This window comes from Ochotona princeps, chromosome 15 (genome assembly GCF_030435755.1).
Source record: "Ochotona princeps isolate mOchPri1 chromosome 15, mOchPri1.hap1, whole genome shotgun sequence".
NCBI classification, from domain to species: domain Eukaryota; kingdom Metazoa; phylum Chordata; class Mammalia; order Lagomorpha; family Ochotonidae; genus Ochotona; species Ochotona princeps.
In genome coordinates this window covers 55,296,614-55,315,808 of record NC_080846.1, presented here as the reverse complement: position 1 = coordinate 55,315,808, position 19,195 = coordinate 55,296,614, and positions in this window count along the sequence as shown.

Here is a 19,195-nt window from a genome sequence, read left to right as displayed (position 1 = left end):
CTGCTAAATAATAAAATGAAAATAGGCACGAGACAGCTGAATAGTAACCTATGGCCATTTTAAGGTGTATAGAACCCAGTCGTATATAAACTAAAATTGAAATCTCAATAAAGTAGTCACAGCATGTGGTAAGAACTTGCATTTTTTAACATATTGGTTACTCAATACCATGCCAATTAATTCCATTATGTTGTAAATTGTTGCTGATGTTATGTTGGGGCTTTCAATTGATCGGGATGATACCTGCCAGCTCTACCTTCAGACCAGAGATGGTCTCCCCAAAAAAACATTGAAATTATCGGGACAATAAGATGCTGGACTCTATGCTTCGTATATGCTTGCAATGAAAGAATCTCAACTGAATTTGAACTATAATACTGCAACAAGGTGGAGGAATCCACCATGGGGTGAGGGTTTGGGGAGGGGTGGGGGGAAATCCCAGAGCCTATGAAACTGTGTCACATAGTGCAATGTAATTAATTTTTAAAAATTCAATACTTAAAAAAGTAAGATAAAATAAATAGGAGGTCTGGGCCTCAGGGTTGGGGGCACTTGCAGCTCCCTGCAGTGTGGCAGCTCTAGGTGGGGGGGGTTACGGTGCCCCTGCCGGGCCAGATCCAAGGCTGAGGACCCAGGCCAAAGCCACTGCTGCAAGCCAGTGACTGAGTCCTTGGCTTTGGATGGACAGTGCACCAAATGGTGTCAGGCTCTGCTTGCTGGCCGCCCAGGAGCAAGCTCTGGGGTTTTTAGGATATGAAATTGCTGCTTAGAGACACCCATGAATAAGGCCAGCTTTAGTGTAGCTCACCTACACTAAAGTCGAATTCTGGGTGATTCCCAGTAACAGGGTCATGAAACTTTCGGGCAAGCATGGGGACTGAGACCTGCTGGTTTGGACGGGAGTGTCCATAAGATCTATTTGGGCCAGACTGATTCACCAGCCAAATTAGGAAGCCTGAGATGGGCTATTATCATAGAACATCACTGACTGCCACACACCAGTCCACACCAAAGCAATGGATGGGGCCTGTCTGACCCCATTACTTGACTGGGTGGTGGAATAGTGGACTGGTCACATTTGGCAGGGTCAAGACACTAACAGGCACGCAAGAGAACTTGGTCCGGGGATAAACTCTGGGGGAAGTGTGGTCCCAACCCTGTGGAAATACAAGTCCCACAGGTTAGCTCGCGAGATGGGGTGGCGATGGACTAAGCTAGGAGTGACCATGGCACCTGCCATCACTTATGGATAAAGGAACCGATGGCAATCTGGGCAGGTCAAGGCAGCACTACCCGAAGGTGCATCCTAAAATAGGATGTCGGGTGGGCCAAGCTGCAAATGGAAGGGGGCAGACTGGGCAAGGAAAGCAAACTTCAACTCACAAAAAAGAAAAGAAATCAGGATGGAGTACATGTCATTTGGACCTAGGCTTTTACACCAACTAGTCTTCATGAGGCAAGGATACTACAGCACAGCATCGAAGGCAAAGGCTGCTACAGGTGAGGGGCTAAGTCAACTGGGTCAGAGCACCCACCGGCACTCGCACAATCTAGGGCTGGGAATAGACTCGGTTGGGGAGCTGTGAGAGTACACCCTTGCTGGGTTGGGATTCCCATGGGAGGGTGCGGGAGCTGAAGTGGGGGCTGAGTTGTGGTCTAGATATGGCTGCAATCTCCATAGGCAGAATTGTGGACTGGGGTTGGGTGCACCAAACTAGGCTAGATGCCAGCACCATCTGGTGCTCTGGAGAACCTGGGTAGATGTAGGATGGACTAGGCTGAGTCTCTGCCACTACTGAGGCATGTGTGAGCAGTGTCTGGGTATGGACAAGCCTTGGCTCGGGTGAAATAGTTAACACCAAGAACTTGAATGGATTGAAGGCCAGCAATGAGGGCTGGCCCATGGAACCGCCAGTATGCACAAGACCTGGCATAGGGAGAGGTTCTGAAGGAGGAGCATGGGAAACTCCTCTGTCAGAACACAGCCCCTACAGGTGAGTACAAGGACCGCGATATCGAGCAACCCAGACAAGGAGAAAGGAAGATACCCACCATCATCTATATGGCATTGGTGGGAGCAGACCAGGCTGAACCCGTTCACATCAATAACTAGTGAATCCGAGCACCAGAACAGAGAGTGTGGGACAGGCCAGTTTTGGTCGTAACACATAGCAGTGCACATTAAGGAATGCCAAGGTGAGGTGAGATGTGGTTGCAGTGCCGAAACAACACACGTGAGAACTGGGGGAAGTGGGTGGGAAGTAGGCAGAGCTGGCAGGCAAATGTGGACTCCCCTGCTGGACAATCACTCCCACTTGACAGCATGAGTTGGAATGGGGGCAGACCAGACCAGGCAGGGCTACAACACCTGTGTGCCTCATGTGAGCTAGGTTGGGGAAGGGCCAGATTGGGATGACTGTTCCGACTGGTGCAAGCAATAACTAGAGTGGGTGAGGGTTGGTTAGGCTTTGCCACATCATCAGATGGCAGAGGCTGGCACTGGGGCCAATTCTGTTCAGTTTAATGCCAGAACCACCTGGAGAGTGCAGAATCCAGAAGTTGGAGTGCCCTAGTAGGGAGATAGTGGGCACCTCTCTCATGGGTAATCATTCCCACTGGAGAGCACAAAACCCAGGACAGGAGCAGGGGCAGGGGTGGCTAGACAGAAAGGCACGTGCCAGTAAGTGTGTGGGCTGGATAGTAGGTTGGTTGTGTTGAACTAGGCTTCAATGCCCATGGACAAGTACCAGAGCTAAATGGGAAGTGGGACAGACTGAACAAGCCTGTGGTACATAGTGACATTCATGGAAGCAGGGAAGGAAACAGGCCTGGTGGGGTTAATGGGGAGTAGCCCCAACAGGGATGCAGCTCCCACTGGTCTGCATGAGGACCAAGTATTAAGTGGGTAGGATCAAGCTGGACTACAACACCCATTAATTCAAGTGGAAGACAGGACTGGAAACAGAACTGACCCTGCAATTGTAACCACCAGCATGTGCATAAGCTGATTGGGGCGACAAACTGTGCCAGACCCTGTACTAGCAAATTCACACAAGAATCAGGTTTGGGATCATCTCAGATGAGGTTTCTTTGGAGATCCCTCCACCTGAACTGCTGATCTCAGAACCCCAACCATGAAGAGACTATGTCAGCCAGTGGATGCTGAATAGGTTTTATCGTGATTGGAATGGTGAGATTGGCAGCAATTCAGACCTGTTGAACTATCAAAACTACTTGAGCAGGACCCTCAGAGCGTGCCTCACATTGGGACCTGGGATGGATGGGAGACCAGTTGGGGTTTTTTCCTTTGTTTCTCCCCTAGCCCCAGATACAGGGAAAAAATGATATTATTGTGGAAACAATGGTATTACCCACTTTCACCCTGTAGTGCTTCACCCTTTCAAACCTAATCAAATAAAGAAGATTATTAAAAAATACTTTAAAAAATTTTTTTAGAAATCCCTTCCCCACATGTCTTCTGCCTAATATTATCATGTTAGTGGGAAAGGGTGTCTCTTATCATTACTACTACCAGTGCCATTGCTATTGTTTGGGAAGTGGTGGGAAAGCCCCTCTCTGTTGTTAGCTCCACACAATGGCCCCACGATGGCCAGGGCTGAGCCGGGTGGGAGCCAGGAGCCGAGAACTCAACCCATTTCCTACATGAGTGCCAGGGGCCCAGCTGATTCAGATGCCACTGCTGCCTCCCAGGATGTGCACCAGGAAACCAGAATTGGGAGAGGAGCTTGGACTCCAACCCAGGCCTGGCACAGGAGGCAGGCATGCTGGCTGGCATGTTCACTGCCCTGGGGTCAGGATGGAGCTGGGAAGACCACAAGTCTCGGTTTTCCTCTTCTATATTCCAGTCCAAGGTTGTTAAAAGAGCAACTTTAGGGGCCCGGCGGCGTGGTCTAGCGGCTAAAGTCCTCGCCTTGAAAGCCCCGGGATCCCATATGGGCGCCGGTTCTAATCCCGGCAGCTCCACTTCCCATCCATCTCCCTGCTTGTGGCCTGGGAAAGCAGTCGAGGACGGCCCAAAGCTTTGGGACCCTGCATCCGTGTGGGAGACCCAGAAGAGGTTCCAGGTTCCCGGCTTCAGATCAGCGCGCACCGGCCTGTTGCAGTTCACTTGGGCAGTGAATCATCGGATGGAAGATCTTCCTCTCTGTCCTCTTTCTGTATATCCGGCTTTCCAATAATAATAAAATCTTTAAAAAAAAAAAAAAAAAGCAACTTTAACAAGCCCAGTCCATCACATTGTGCCCAGAACAGAGTAGAGACTCCTAAGCTTGGCCCTGCCTATGAATGCCCTGTGCATAGCAACACAAAAGAATCCATGTGACAGGCCCCGTGCCTCTCTGCTGTGGCTCCTTGGGAGCCAGTGGACAGTGCAGGGCCCCAATGGACACTCTCCCAGCCTCATTCAGAGTGGGCATAGTTTTTCTCTTAAGGTAAGATTCAAAGAGGAAAGTGATGTCTTTTGTAGGCTGCCCAACTCACTGGAGTGTCTTAGCACGGGGTCTGGAGACTAGGCACCTAGCTGCATCATAGCACTCACCATGTTTCTGAATTCTCTCCCTGCTGGCTTCTTTTGTAACCTGCCACTTCAAATGCTCATGGAACTGTTGGGACAGATACAGCCTTATTGGCCCCAGAACGATAGCGTTGTGGTTCAAGTCCTTGCCTTGAACACGCTGGGATCCCATATGTGTGCCTGGTCTAATCCCGGCAGCTCCACTTCCCATCCAGCTCCCTGGCCGTGGCCTGAGAAAGCAGTCCAGGATGGGCCAAAGCCTTGGCACCAAGCACAAGCGTGGGAGACCAGGAAGAGTTCCTGGCTCCTGGCTTTGGATCACCTCAGCTCCAGCCGTCACGGCCACTTGTTGAGTGAATCATCAGACGGAAGATCTTCCTGTCTATCTCTCCTCTCTGTACATCCACCTTTCCAATAAAAATAAATCTTAAAAAAAAGAAATAGCCATATTCTCTCCAGCATTTCTTCCCATTCATTCTGGACTCCTGCTTACCTGTGGTTAATCATTCTTTTAAATTTTCTCACGGCTTCACAATGGACAGTCAGGATGGTGTTGTGGTGCCAGGTGATGCCTGTGACACTGGCATCCCCTGGCAGAGCACTGCTCCAACATTTCACTGCAAACCACTTGTTTTTTTAACTCACTTTCCCTTTGAATAAATCTCAGCCCTCAAAAAGTCGTTGCTAGCTGAAGCCTCAGTCTCTCACCCCAAACCCCAGAGGTTCTGGAACCTTCCTCCAGTGCTCAGACATGTGAGAGTCATCAAAAATTCATGGAAAATGTATTCCCATCATAAGTTTATGTTAGTGAAATGCAGTTTGAAATGATTACATGCAGGAAGACTCAAAAATGTTTAGAACTGCCACTCTGGCTTAGCAAGTAAAGTCTCCGCCCATAGTGCCAGCATCTCCCACAAACAGTGTCTGTCCCAGTGACTCCACTTTCAACCGGATCCCCGCTAAAGGCCAGGAAAACGCAGTGCAGGATGGCCCAAGTGTTAAGGTCTGTGCCACCCAGGTGGGAGATCAGAACAGAGCTCCTAGTTCTATTCTGCTGCACACTCTCTCTCTTTCTCTTTCTGTCTCTGTCTCTTCCCTCTCTCCCTTGACTTTCAAAGTAAATAAACACACCTTTTAAAAAAAAGTCATGTAAATGCATATTATGGAAAAAGTGCATGCATTTCAAAATGTTTCGCACCAACATAACTTTTCTTGTAATTCCATTTTGTGTGAACTTTTTAAAAACCTAGATAAAAATTGCTTGGGTAGCTGGGAACTCTAAACGTTTGCCTTGGTGGTGCATCAGAGTTGAACTGTGACTCAAGCCTCAACCTTGAGGCTTTCTAGAAGGGGCTCAGCTTGCCAGAGCCCCTCCAGTCTCTGAGCCATGCAAGTCTAACAGATTCAGAGTGGTAACTTCTATCAGCCAGGTGAAGTGAGGAAGAGCAAGTTCACCCCGTACCCACTGCCACCCATGGCACCCTCCACACGGGAGTCTCAACAAGGCCATGTCATAGAATCACAAAAATGACCTGCGCCCTGGTCTAGAACAACCAATAGAATAATTCCTCCGTGCAATCAGGATTCTGAAGCTGAATTCACCTCCAGGCAAATCCATGCTTTCCTTGAGCTTACAGACCAGTGGGAGGACTAGACTTGTTCCATTATTAGTCACGGTCAAGGACGGCACCTGTGAACAGTGTCACAATCTAAAAAGGCCATCCATGCACAGGAGATCCACGGAGATGGAAGTGAGCAACAGCAGTCAGCCACAGGATGGCAGTGCTGGGTGTAGTTTGGGTAACTAACCCAGAGGGAACCAAGTCCCCCAGGAAAGATTGTACCCATTGTATTCATGGAATGAGGAGGCAGTGTGGCTGGAATCTGAATACCTTAAGGTGACACTACCAAGTAGATATTGAGTTCTACGGAGGCTGAACAGCTGCAGACCAGAGACTTTGTGGAATAGGGTCCCTGTGACATGCATTGGACTGTCTTAATTTCAATACGAAGTGAAAGTGAGTTGGTATCTTATGTACTTAAAGATGAGATACCCGAAGTGTCTCGTTGAGTAGAAGCTGTCCATGAGGGGGAAAAGCACTCAGGGAGGGTTCATGTACTTCTAATCCCAAAGCAGCCTGGTTGCCATTGCCGTTTGCACCAAGGAGGAGGCCCTGACAAAGTCTTCCTGGGATACTGCTGGGTGTGGGCTCTGCGGACAGAGGCGCCTGCTAGACATGGAGCTGTACGTGTCCTCGGGCTGATCTGCAACCAAATGAAGGCTGTAGCTTGGAGAGGCGGGGTGGGCAACATGGTCACATGGGTCTCAGAGGGCACCTTGGTAGTACAAGGGAGTATGGGGCAGAGCCAAAGGGGAAAGTACAAGGTACAGCTAGAGGTCTTCCTGGGCATATGAACACCAAGAAAGCAAGCTTCTGTGGGAATGAAGACCCGGGGGAGAATCTCAGGTGCCTGTGGAGAAAACCAGGACTCACCCCTGAGCAGGCACATGGAGACAGCCCTTCCCTGTCCCCCACAGGACATGAAGGCCCTGAGCTGAAGGACTGGGTAGAGTGAAATGCAGTTTCCACAAATCCAGAATTGATTCCCGGATGGGTGACATCTGAGCCAATGTGGGGCACTAAGGCAGGCATAACACCCGTGGCAAATAAGATGGCAACCAGTGGAAGAGTTCTGGGTGTGAACCAGGCAGCATAGTGGCTGAAGGCATGGACCAGGCAGAAGCCTGAGCTGTTTTGAAAAGAGACTGGCTGAGGCCGGCTAGCCCCTGTAAAAGAGTGTGGTATTTCTCAAGAAGGCAGAACCACATGGATGGAACCCCTGCCATCTGCTTGTCTCTCGCTAGCTGGGGGGCTGGGTTGGTGGGCAGTGGCTCACCTCTCCCAGGGGCTACCCTACCAACAGGAAGGGGTAACTAAGCTGCCCTTCCCTTCCGCGGAGACCCCCACAAGCCAAGACAGAAATTAGACACTGGCTGCATCCTCCCCATTACACTGCCCACTGCTCACAGCCCCACTCTTACTCCCATACCATGGTACCCCTGCATGGTCTATGAGGAGCTCTGGGCTCCCTCCTACCTTCAGCCTAAAAATATTTTTCATCACAGCCTCTCACATGGGGCCTCACTGTCCTGTGGGACCCACCTCCACTCTCCACCTGCCCAGGCGTGATCCCTTCCCCTAATCCTTCACTCACAATCCCACACTCAGGTGCCAAACCCAAAGGCCACCACTGACCCTTCAGCCATAGTTCCTTGGTGGAAAGGATTCCCCTGTGGGCATATGCCCCCTGTGCATTTGCATGTGGATATGGCCCAGAAATTCTGCAATCACTGCCAAGCGATCCTCCAAATTCCCCTTTCCTATCATCCCATCAAACATCAATCTAAATGATAGGATTTCACAGACACATCCATATGCCATCAATTTCTCTTTTGTGAATCCAAGGGTGTTACTAGGGTGGGTCTAACTCTGTCACAGGCAAGACATTTAAAGCGGGTCAGACCTGCACTCACTCCACACAGGCCCAGGCCACAAGAGCAATTCCGTCCCATTCTGCTCTGGGCTGCTCCTGCTTCCCTTGCATCCGTCAGGACCAAGAAGGGGCTGGTGCTCCCCGACCCAGGATCCGAACTTGAAGCTGCCGAGAATGGAAGTAAGTTGAAGAGGGCCTCCTTTTGCTTCTCAGAGTAGTGTTGGGTGGTCTTCTATTTCATTGCACAAGATAAGATCTATTTGTTTGGAAGGCAGAGTCATAGAGACAAAGGGAGAGCTCTTCCACCCACAGGTTCATCCCCCGGATGGCAGGGCTTAGGCTGGACCCAGTCTTCCACTGCTTTGCTGGGCTCATTAGCATGGAGCTAGATCAGAAGGTGAGGATCCAGGAGTTGAACTTGCACCTATATAGGATGCTGGCATTGTAGGCAGTGGCTCTTTATATTCTCTCTCTAAGATTTGTTTATTTTTCTTGGAAAGTCAGATAGAGAGGAGAAGAGACAGAGAAGAAAATCTTCCATCTGTTGACTCACTCCCCAAGTGACCGCAATGGCCAAAGCTGAGCTGATCCAAAGCCAGGAGCCAGCAGCCTCTTCTGGGTCTCCCATGTGGGTGCAGGGTCCCAAGACCTTGGGCCGTCCTCGACTGCTTTCCCAAGCCACAAGCAGGGAGCTAGTTGGAAGCAAGACTGCCAGGATTAGAACCAGCACCCATATAGAATCCTGGTATGTGCAAGCAAGGCCGTTAGCCACTAGGTTAGCACGCGGGGCCCAAGCAGTGGCTTGTAAGCAGCTACACCCAAAACGCCGACGCCATCACAAGGATTTCTGCTTCCCGTTTCTTCACAAATATTAGCTCATTGAATCCTTGTAGAACACTTTGTTGAAGGTATCTTTGTCTGTATTCTTACAGGGAAGGAAACAGGCCCCAGGCCGCTCTCTCTCTTGAATGGGGACCCATGGTTGTAATTTGCATAACTAGGAGCGACCACTGCTGACCTGGCCCGTCCACTTGTGGATTCTGATTCAATGGAGGGAGTGGAGGCACTGGTGACTTTCATGCTTCATCTTTGCGACTGTATCTTTTCAAGTCCAGGCATTCCATTCAGATTGTGTCCCCCTGCTTTCTATGTCTATATAACAGCTGCCATCTTTCCCTAACAATCCCATCAGCTGTGTTGCTTCTGGGTCCCATCATCCATTTCCCAACAGTGTTGGAATCTGTCTCAGGTTTGGTCATTTTAGGCGGGAGGCTGGCATGGTGCATCCATTTCGTATTCTAGGGGTGCTGTGCATTTGTCATCATTTTTCTGAGGTTCTCAGATTCTGCTAAGTGAATTGATGTTGGGAGGGTTGTCTTTAAGTATTGGCAAGTTGGGACAGGGCTGGGTTTCAGTCTCTGTGTAATTTGATGGTACTACTAAGAATTGTCAATGCCCCTTGGGTGATTGGGTTAGGGGATCCGCCATCTGGGAACACAGACTTGTGTGTCAACCTTGGGGATGTCTGCCATTCCCCTGCCTGGTGGTCCTGATGTAGCCTAAGCAGTTAACACCCATCATGTCCCGGCCTGTGCTGGCACAGGGGCTCTCCCTTGACCCTCCCCCTGCACTGCACCACGTTTTACCTCCTGCCTGCAGACCCCTGCCCTGTGTGCCCACCGTCCATGAATCTGATGCCCAGTGATCCATGCCGTTAATCTGGCAACTTACAATTCAGGATAAGGGACAAGAGGGATTTTGTTGTTGTTGTCGTTGCTGTTTTTGTTAATAATCTGCAACTGAGGCCTTCCATCCATGTAGAATTATACATATACCTCTATATAAGCTTTTAAAGAGTTGAGAAATTTCTCATTTCTGGCATTTTGATTGGCTAAACCTTTAATCTATTCACAGATAAGTCCATGATGCACTTACTTAAAGACTGATTTTTCACTTCTTTTTATTAGAGTGGAAAAATTCAGGCTGAATCTACCCAAGACTCAGAACAACTACAGGAAAGAAAAGACAACCAATCAAAACCCTCAGGTAAAATGTTCTCAAAGCTAGAGAGACAATGCCTCTCCCCTCCCCACGCCAGACAGCCCATCAGGCCCCAGGTGGTGGCAGCTCACGCAGTGACAGAGCTGTTCTCAGCGTCCTGGGAGCTCTCCACCCTGTCCACAGCTCCAGTGACCTGACAGAGACGTGGATGTGAGCCCCAGCTCAGGAGAGCCGCTCAGGCAGCAAAGGCATGGTCAAACTCTTTTCAGCCTCTAAACTGTGTTGTGTGGAAGCTGGATAGTATCTGGGGCTTTGGGTGTCCCAGAGACTGAGTATGCTGGGCTTCAAGACTGATGGATCCTGAATATCAGGCTTCCCATTTTTTCTCTGATTGATCTCCCACTGCAAAGGTACTCAAAAAAGCTCGTGGGAAAATGGAAGTTTTGCTGCAAACATTTTTTTTTCCTTTGAAATCCATGCATAAAAGAGGCCTTTAAGTTTAGGACAATGTGTACTATTTGTTCATAATTTTTCTGAAGTGGCCTTCTAAAGCCATGTTGGGATCTCGTTGGTATAGAGGGAGATTCTGAGAATTCCCCCAAACACACATGTGAAGTGTTCAAGGTACATGCTCCTTCCAGACACATCCATTCAACCATGGAGTGAAGATGAAATCCGGAGTTTCCTGCAAGAGTGGGAGTTTCTTCAATGGCAACACCGTGTGATGAGGAAGAGGAGCTCCATTGTGTCAAGGGCAATTGCTCAGCGTCTCAAGCACAAAGGCATAAAGAAAACATGGCAGGAATGTCTCTCGATGCTGGTCAGTCTCAAAGACTTATACTGGACTGTTCGTGAGGCCAATAAGAAGCCCAGGAGCAAGCCGCTGCCGTGCCCCTTCGGAGACATCCTGCACAGGATTCTGGGATCGAGATGGGAGGACAACTTCTCAGGTTTGTCTTGCCTGGATTCTTCTTCAGAGCCCTTCAGCAAGTGGCATGGGCTAACCCAGATGTCACTGTGTTAGGTGACAGCACCAGCCCCTGCCTCAGGCTCCCTGCTCTGCACACAGCACACTGAGGATACAACTTCCCCTCTCCTGATCCCTTTATCCAAACTGCAATGACCTCGAGGGAGTTGGCTCTTGGACTTGTTCAGTGTGCGCAGGGTGCCAGGGGGAGGGTGTGATCCTAGGCAGGAATGTGGGAATTCAGCACTTCTTGTACCTCTCTTTCAGATCCTGCCTGCGTAGTTGCTGCTGACCTCCCACCTCCACAGTACCAGCTCTGCACCTTCCAGGTTCCCTTGCAGCAACTGCCATGGGCTCCTCCACCTGCATTCTACATGGGTTACCCTCAGGCACCCAGCTACTACACCTGGGACATGAATGCCTTGTATACGTGGCCAGCACCATGCCCATATCCTGTATTTCTTCAGGGAGATGCCAGACCACAGCAAGAGTAGTCATGTCAGGATTAATCTGGCAACAAGAAGATCCTTAACAGAGAAGTGATCTACACTGTGGACATCATCCACACTTCAGGATGAACCACTTTGTCGAAGGAAACATAGCCTTTTATACCCAGAAAGAACCTGGGCGTCATACTAATCCTTATCTTATGTGAAGCTAGCAGTTCTTAGAAGAGGGAGAAGACATTAACACAGAGTCTTGGTACGCTTTTGATTCATTCCTTGTAACTCATGCAAAACAAGAAGAAAAGATAGTATTGAGGCCAGAAATGCTGTCTTCTGTTATTTGAACCAGAGGGAGGCACAAAGGAGAGATAGCACCGAGGAGTTGGGTCTGCCGCCTGCTCTTCCAAGGTTAGACACTAGCCCTGGCTTGGGAATAGCTCCCTTGTCCACCAACACACTCAGCTCCTCAGGTCAACCATTACAGAGAGTGACACGGAATCTGAATTCAGACACAGTTGACATGTTAGACCCCAGCTTTGTCTGAATGCAACAGAGTATGCAACTCATGAGTTCTTCCTTTCCCAACCCATGGAATGAACATAAAATGTGAATTAAATGAATGATCGTTTATTTAATGTCTCTAGGCCTCAAGTTCTTACTGCAAAGGATGACTTTTGGGGAGTTACACACATACACAGCACAGTCATTTCTTGGTGCTCCTTGTGTTTAGAGACAGTTCCCTTTGCAATCATTCTAGTTTCACACGTAGCTGTAACAGAAAATGCAGGAGCATCACATGGGTCTCTCTAAGATCTTTTATTGGAGATTCATTTCTTTAGATTTATGTGTTTGAAAGAGGTACATAGAGGGTGGAGTGAGGCAGAGATTGTCCATCTGCTGGTTATCCCCAGATGGCCACAACACCCAGAACTGGGGGCCTGGAACTCCATCGATGCGTGGCAGAAGTATTAGCGGGGAGTTGGCTCAGAAGTGGAGCAGCCAGAGCTTGTTCTGATGCTTAAGTGGGATGCCAGCGTCATAGGCAGCACTGAACCTGCTGTACCACAAAGCCAGCCCCAAATGCAAAGTGCCCTCATACGTAGCTGATATTTTGAGACTAGCTTTTTTTCCCCATCTTACTATAATTGTCTGGAGATTCATCTAAGTATTGAGAGTATCAATAGTTTATTGCTTTCTATTGATGAATGATGTTTCACTGAAGATTCCACACTGTTTGTTTCCTCATTCCCCAAATGAACCGCTGGTGAATCCGAGCACCAGAACAGAGAGTGGGGGTCAGGCCAGTTTCTTTCATAATACATAGCAGTGCACATTAAGGAATGCCAAGATGAGGTGAGCCGAACCAGATGTGGTTGCAGTGCCAAAACAGCACACGTGAGAACCGGGGGAAGCGGGTGGGAAGTAGGCAGAGCTGGCAGGCGAATGTGGGCTCCCCTACTGAACAATCACTCCCACTGGACAGCATGAGTTGGGATGGGGGACAGACCAGACCAGGCAGGGTTACAACACCTGTGTGCCTCATGTGAGCTAGAAACGGAAGGGCCAGATTGGGATGACTGTTCCGACTGGTGCAAGCAATAACTAGAGTGGGTGAGGGTTGGTTAGGCTTTGCCACATCATCAGATGGCAGAGGCTGGCACTGGGGCCAATTCTGTTCACTTTAATGCCAGAACCACCTGGAGAGTGCAGAATCCAGAAGTTGGAGTGGCCTAGTAGGGAGATAGTGGGCACCTCTCTCATGGGTAACCACTCCCACTGGAGAGCACAAAACCCAGGACAGGAGCAGGGGCAGGGGTGGCTAGACAGAAAGGCACGTGCCAGTAAGTGTGTGGGCTGGATAGTAGGTTGGTTGTGTTGAACTAGGCTTCAATGCCCATTGACAAGTACCAGAGCTAAATGGGAAGTGGGACAGACTGAACAAGCCTGTGGTACATACTGACATTCATGGAAGCAGGGTGGAAACAGGCCTAGTGGGGTTAATGGGGACTAGCCCCAACAGGGATGCAGCTCCCACTGGTCTGCATGAGGACCAAGTATGAAGTGGGTAGGATCGAGCTGGACTACAACATCCATTGATTCAAGTGGAAGACAGGACTGGAAACAGAACTGACCCAGCAATTGTAACCACCAGTATGTGCATAAGCTGATTGGGGCGACAAACTGTGCCAGACCCTGTACTAGCAAATTCACACAAGAATCAGGTTTGGGATCATCTCAGATGAGGTTTCTTTGGAGATCCCTCCACTTGAACTGCAGATCTCAGAACCCCAACCATGAAGAGACTATGTCAGCCAGTGGATTCTGAATAGGTTTTATCGTGATTGGAATGGTGAGATTGGCAGCAATTCAGACCTGTTGAACTATCAAAACTACTTGAGCAGGACCCTCAGAGCGTGCCTCACAATGGGACCTGGGATGGATGGGAGACCAGTTGGGGTTTTTTCCTTTGTTTCTTACTTGACCCCAGATACAGGGAAAAAATGATATTATTGTGGAAACAATGGTATTACCCACTTTCACCCTGTAGTGCTTCACCCTTTCAACCCTAATCAAATAAGGAAGATTATTAAAAAATAATTAAAAAAATTTTTTTAGAAATCCCTTCCCCACATGTCTTCTGCCTAATATTATCATGTTAGTGGGAAAGGGTGTCTCTTATCATTACTACTACCAGTGCCATTGCTATTGTTTGGGAAGTGGTGGGAAAGCCCCTCTCTGTTGTTAGCTCCACACAATGGCCCCACGATGGCCAGGGCTGAGCCGGGTGGGAGCCAGGAGCCGAGAACTCAGCCCATTTCCTACATGAGTGCCAGGGGCCCAGCTGCTTCAGATGCCACTGCTGCCTCCCAGGATGTGCACCAGGAAACCAGAATTGGGAGAGGAGCTTGGACTCCAACCCAGGCCTGGCACAGGAGGCAGGCATGCTGGCTGGCATGTTCACTGCCCTGGGGTCATGATGGAGCTGGGAAGACCACAAGTCTCGGTTTTCCTCTTCTATATTCCAGTCCAACGTTGTTAAAAGAGCAACTTTAACAAGCCCAGCCCATCACATTGTGCCCAGAACAGAGCAGAGACTCCTAAGCTTGGCCCTGCCTATGAATGCCCTGTGCATAGCAATACAAAAGAATCCATGTGACATGCCCCGTGCCTCTCTGCTGTGGCTCCTTGGGAGCCAGTGGACAGTGCAGGGCGCCAATGGACACTCTCCCAGCATCATTCAGAGTGGGCATAGTTTTTCTCTTAAGGTAAGATTCAAAGAGGAAAGTGATGTCTTTTGTAGGCTGCCCAACTCACTGGAGTGTCTTAGCACAGGGTCTGGAGACTAGGCACCTAGCTGCATCATAGCACTCACCATGTTTCTGAATTCTCTCCCTGCTGGCTTCTTTTGTAACCTGCCACTTCCAATGCTCATGGAACTGTTGGGACGGATACAGCCTTATTGGCCCCAGAATGATAGCGTTGTGGTTCAAGTCCTTGCCTTGAACACGCTGGGATCCCATATGTGTGCCTGGTCTAATCCCGGCAGCTCCACTTCCCATCCAGCTCCCTGGCCGTGGCCTGAGAAAGCAGTCCAGGATGGGCCAAAGCCTTGGCACCAAGCACAAGCGTGGGAGACCAGGAAGAGTTCCTGGCTCCTGGCTTTGGATCACCTCAGCTCCAGCCGTCGCGGCCACTTGTTGAGTGAATCATCAGACGGAAGATCTTCCTGTCTATCTCTCCTCTCTGTACATCCACCTTTCCAATAAAAATAAATCTTAAAAAAAAGAAATAGCCATATTCTCCCAAGCATTTCTTCCCATTCATTCTGGACTCCTGCTTACCTGTGGTTAATCATTCTTTTAAATTTTCTCACGGCTTCACAATGGACAGTCAGGATGGTGTTGTGGTGCCAGGTGATGCATGTGACACTGGCATCCTCTGGCAGAGCACTGCTTCAACATCTCACTGCAAACCACTTGTTTTTTTAACTCACTTTCCCTTTGAATAAATCTCGAAGCTCAGTCTCTCACCCCAAACCCCAGAGGTTCTGGAACCTTCCTCCAGTGCTCAGACATGTGAGAGTCATCAAAAATTCATGGAAAATGTATTCCCCTCATAAGTTTATGTTAGTGAAATACAGTTTGAAATGATTACATGCAGGAAGACTCAAAAATGTTTAGAACTGCCACTCTGGCTTAGCAAATAAAGTCTCCGCCCATAGTGCCAGCATCTCCCACAAACAGTGTCTGTCCCAGTGACTCCACTTTCAACCGGATCCCCGCTAAAGGCCAGGAAAACGCAGCGCAGGATGGTCCAAGTGTTAAGGTCTGTGCCACCCATGTGGGAGATCAGAACAGAGCTCCTAGTTCTATTCTGCCGCACACTCTCTCTCTTTCTCTTTCTGTCTCTGTCTCTTCCCTCTCTCCCTTGACTTTCAAAGTAAATAAACACACCTTTTCAAAAAAAGTCATGTAAATGCATATTATGAAAAAAGTGCATGCATTTCAAAATGTTTCGCACCAACATAACTTTTCTTGTAATTCCATTTTGTGTGAACTTTTTAAAAACCTAGGTAAAATTGCTTGGGTAGCTGGGAACTCTAAACGTTTGCCTTGGTGGTGCATCAGAGTTGAACTGTGACTCAAGGCCGCAACCTTGAGGCTTTCTAGAAGGGGCTCAGCTTGCCAGAGCCCCTCCAGTCTCTGAGCCATGCAAGTCTAACAGATTCAGAGTGGTAACTTCTATCAGCCAGGTGAGGTGAGGAAGAGCAAGTTCACCCCGTACCCACTGCCACCCATGGCACCCTCCACACGGGAGTCTCAACAAGGCCATGTCATAGAATCACAAAAATGACCTGCGCCCTGGTCTAGAACAACCAATAGAATAATTCCTCCGTGCAATCAGGATTCGGAAGCTGAATTCACCTCCAGGCAAATCCATGCTTTCCTTGAGCTTACAGACCAGTGGGAGGACTAGACTTGTTCCATTATGAGTCACGGTCAAGGACGGCACCTGTGAAAAGTGTCACAATCTAAAAAGGCCATCCATGCACAGGAGATCCACGGAGATGGAAGTGAGCAACAGCAGTCAGCCACAGGATGGCAGTGCTGGGTGTAGGTTGGGTAACTAACCCAGAGGGAACCAAGTCCCCCAGGAAAGATTGTACCCATTGTATTCATGGAATGAGGAGGCAGTGTAGCTGGAATCTGGATACCTTAAGGTGACACTACCAAGTAGATGTTGAGTTCTACGGAGGCTGAACAGCTGCAGACCAGAGACTTTGTGGAATGGGGTCCCTGTGACATGCATTGGACTGTCTTAATTTCAATACGAAGTGAAAGTGAGTTGGTATCTTATGTACTTAAAGATGAGATACCCGAAGTGTCTCGTTGAGTAGAAGCTGTCCATGAGGGGGAAAAGCACTCAGGGAGGGTTCATGTACTTCTAATCCCAAAGCAGCCTGGTTGCCATTGCCGTTTGCACCAAGGAGGAGGCCCTGACAAAGTCTTCCTGGGATACTGCTGGGTGTGGGCTCTGCGGACAGAGGCGCCTGCTAGACATGGAGCTGTACGTGTCCTCGGGCTGATCTGCAACCAAATGAAGGCTGTAGCTTGGAGAGGCGGGGTGGGCAACATGGTCACATGGGTCTCAGAGGGCACCTTGGTAGTACAAGGGAGTATGGGGCAGAGCCAAAGGGGAAAGTACAAAGTACAGCTAGAGGTCTTCCTGGGCATATGAACACCAAGAAAGCAAGCTTCTGTGGGAATGAAGACCTGGGGGAGAATCTCAGGTGCCTGTGGAGAAAACCAGGACTCACCCCTGAGCAGGCACATGGAGACAGCCCTTCCCTGTCCCCCACAGGACATGAAGGCCCTGAGCTGAAGGACTGGGGGGTAGAGTGAAATGCAGTTTCCACAAATCCAGAATTGATTCCCGGATAGGTGACATCTGAGCCAATGTGGGGCACTAAGGCAGGCATAACACCCGTGGCAAATAAGATGGCGACCAGTGGAAGAGTTCTGGGCATGAACCAGGCAGCATAGTGGCTGAAGGCATGGACCAGGCAGAAGCCTGAGCTGTTTTGAAAAGAGACTGGCTGAGGCCGGCTAGCCCCTGTAAAAGAGTGTGGTGTTTCTCAAGAAGGCAGAACCACATGGATGGAACCCATGCCATCTGCTTGTCTCTCGCTAGCTGGGGGGCTGGGTTGGTGGGCAGTGGCTCACCTCTCCCAGGGGCTCCCCTACCGACAGGAAGGGGTAACTAAACTGCACTTCCCTTCCACGGAGACCCCCACAAGCCAAGACAGAAATCAGACACTGGCTGCATCCTCCCCATTACACTGCCCACTGCTCACAGCCCCACTCTTACCCCCATACCATGGTACCCCTGCATGGTCTATGAGGAGCTCTGGGCTCCCTCCCACCTTCAACCTAAAAATATTTTTCATCACAGCCTCTCACATAGGGCCTCACTGTCCTGTGGGACCCACCTCCACTCTCCACCTGCCCAGGCGTGATCCCTTCCCCTAATCCTTCACTCACAATCCCACACTCAGGTGCCAAACCCAAAGGCCACCACTGACCCTCCAGCCATAGTTCCTTGATGGAAAGGATTGCCCTGTGGGCATATGCCCCCTGTGCATTTGCATGTGGATATGGCCCAGAAATTCTGCAATCACTGCCAAGCGATCCTCCAAATTCCCCTTTCCTATCATCCCATCAAACATCAATCTAAATGATAGGATTTCACAGACACATCCATATGCCATCAATTTCTCTTTTGTGAATCCAAGGGTGTTACTAGGGTGGGTCTAACTCTGTCACAGGCAAGACATTTAAAGCGGGTCAGACCTGCACTCACTCCACACAGGCCCAGGCCACAAGAGCAAGTCCATCCCATTCTGCTCTGGGCTGCTCCTGCTTCCCTTGCATCCGTCAGGACCAAGAAGGGGCTGGTGCTCCCCGACCCAGGATCCGAACTTGAAGCTGCCGAGAATGGAAGTAAGTTGAAGAGGGCCTCCTTTTGCTTCTCAGAGTAGTGTTGGGTGGTCTTCTATTTCATTGCACAAGATAAGATCTATTTGTTTGGAAGGCAGAGTCATAGAGACAAAGGGAGAGCTCTTCCACCCACAGGTTCATCCCCCGGATGGCAGGGCTTAGGCTGGGCCCAGTCTTCCACTGCTTTGCTGGGCTCATTAGCATGGAGCTAGATCAGAAGGTGAGGATCCAGGATTTGAACTTGCACCTATATAGGATGCTGGCATTGTAGGCAGCGGCTCTTTATAGTCTCTCTCTAAGATTTGTTTATTTTTCTTGGAAAGTCAGATAGAGAGGAGAAGAGACAGAGAAAAAAATCTTCCATCTGTTGACTCACTCCCCAAGTGACCGCAATGGCCAAAGCTGAGCTGATCCAAAGCCAGGAGCCAGCAGCCTCTTCTGGGTCTCCCATGTGGGTGCAGGGTCCCAAGACCTTGGGCCGTCTTCGACGGCTTTCCCAAGCCACAAGCAGGGAGCTAGTTGGAAGCAAGACTGCCAGGATTAGAACCAGCACCCATATAGAATCTTGGTATGTGCAAGCAAGGCCGTTAGCCACTAGGTTAGCATGCGGGGCCCAAGCAGTGGCTTGTAAGCAGCTACACCCAAAACGCCGAGGCCATCACAAGGATTTCTGCTTCCCGTTTCTTCACAAATATTAGCTCATTGAATCCTTGTAGAACACTTTGTTGAAGGTATCTTTGTCTGTATTCTTACA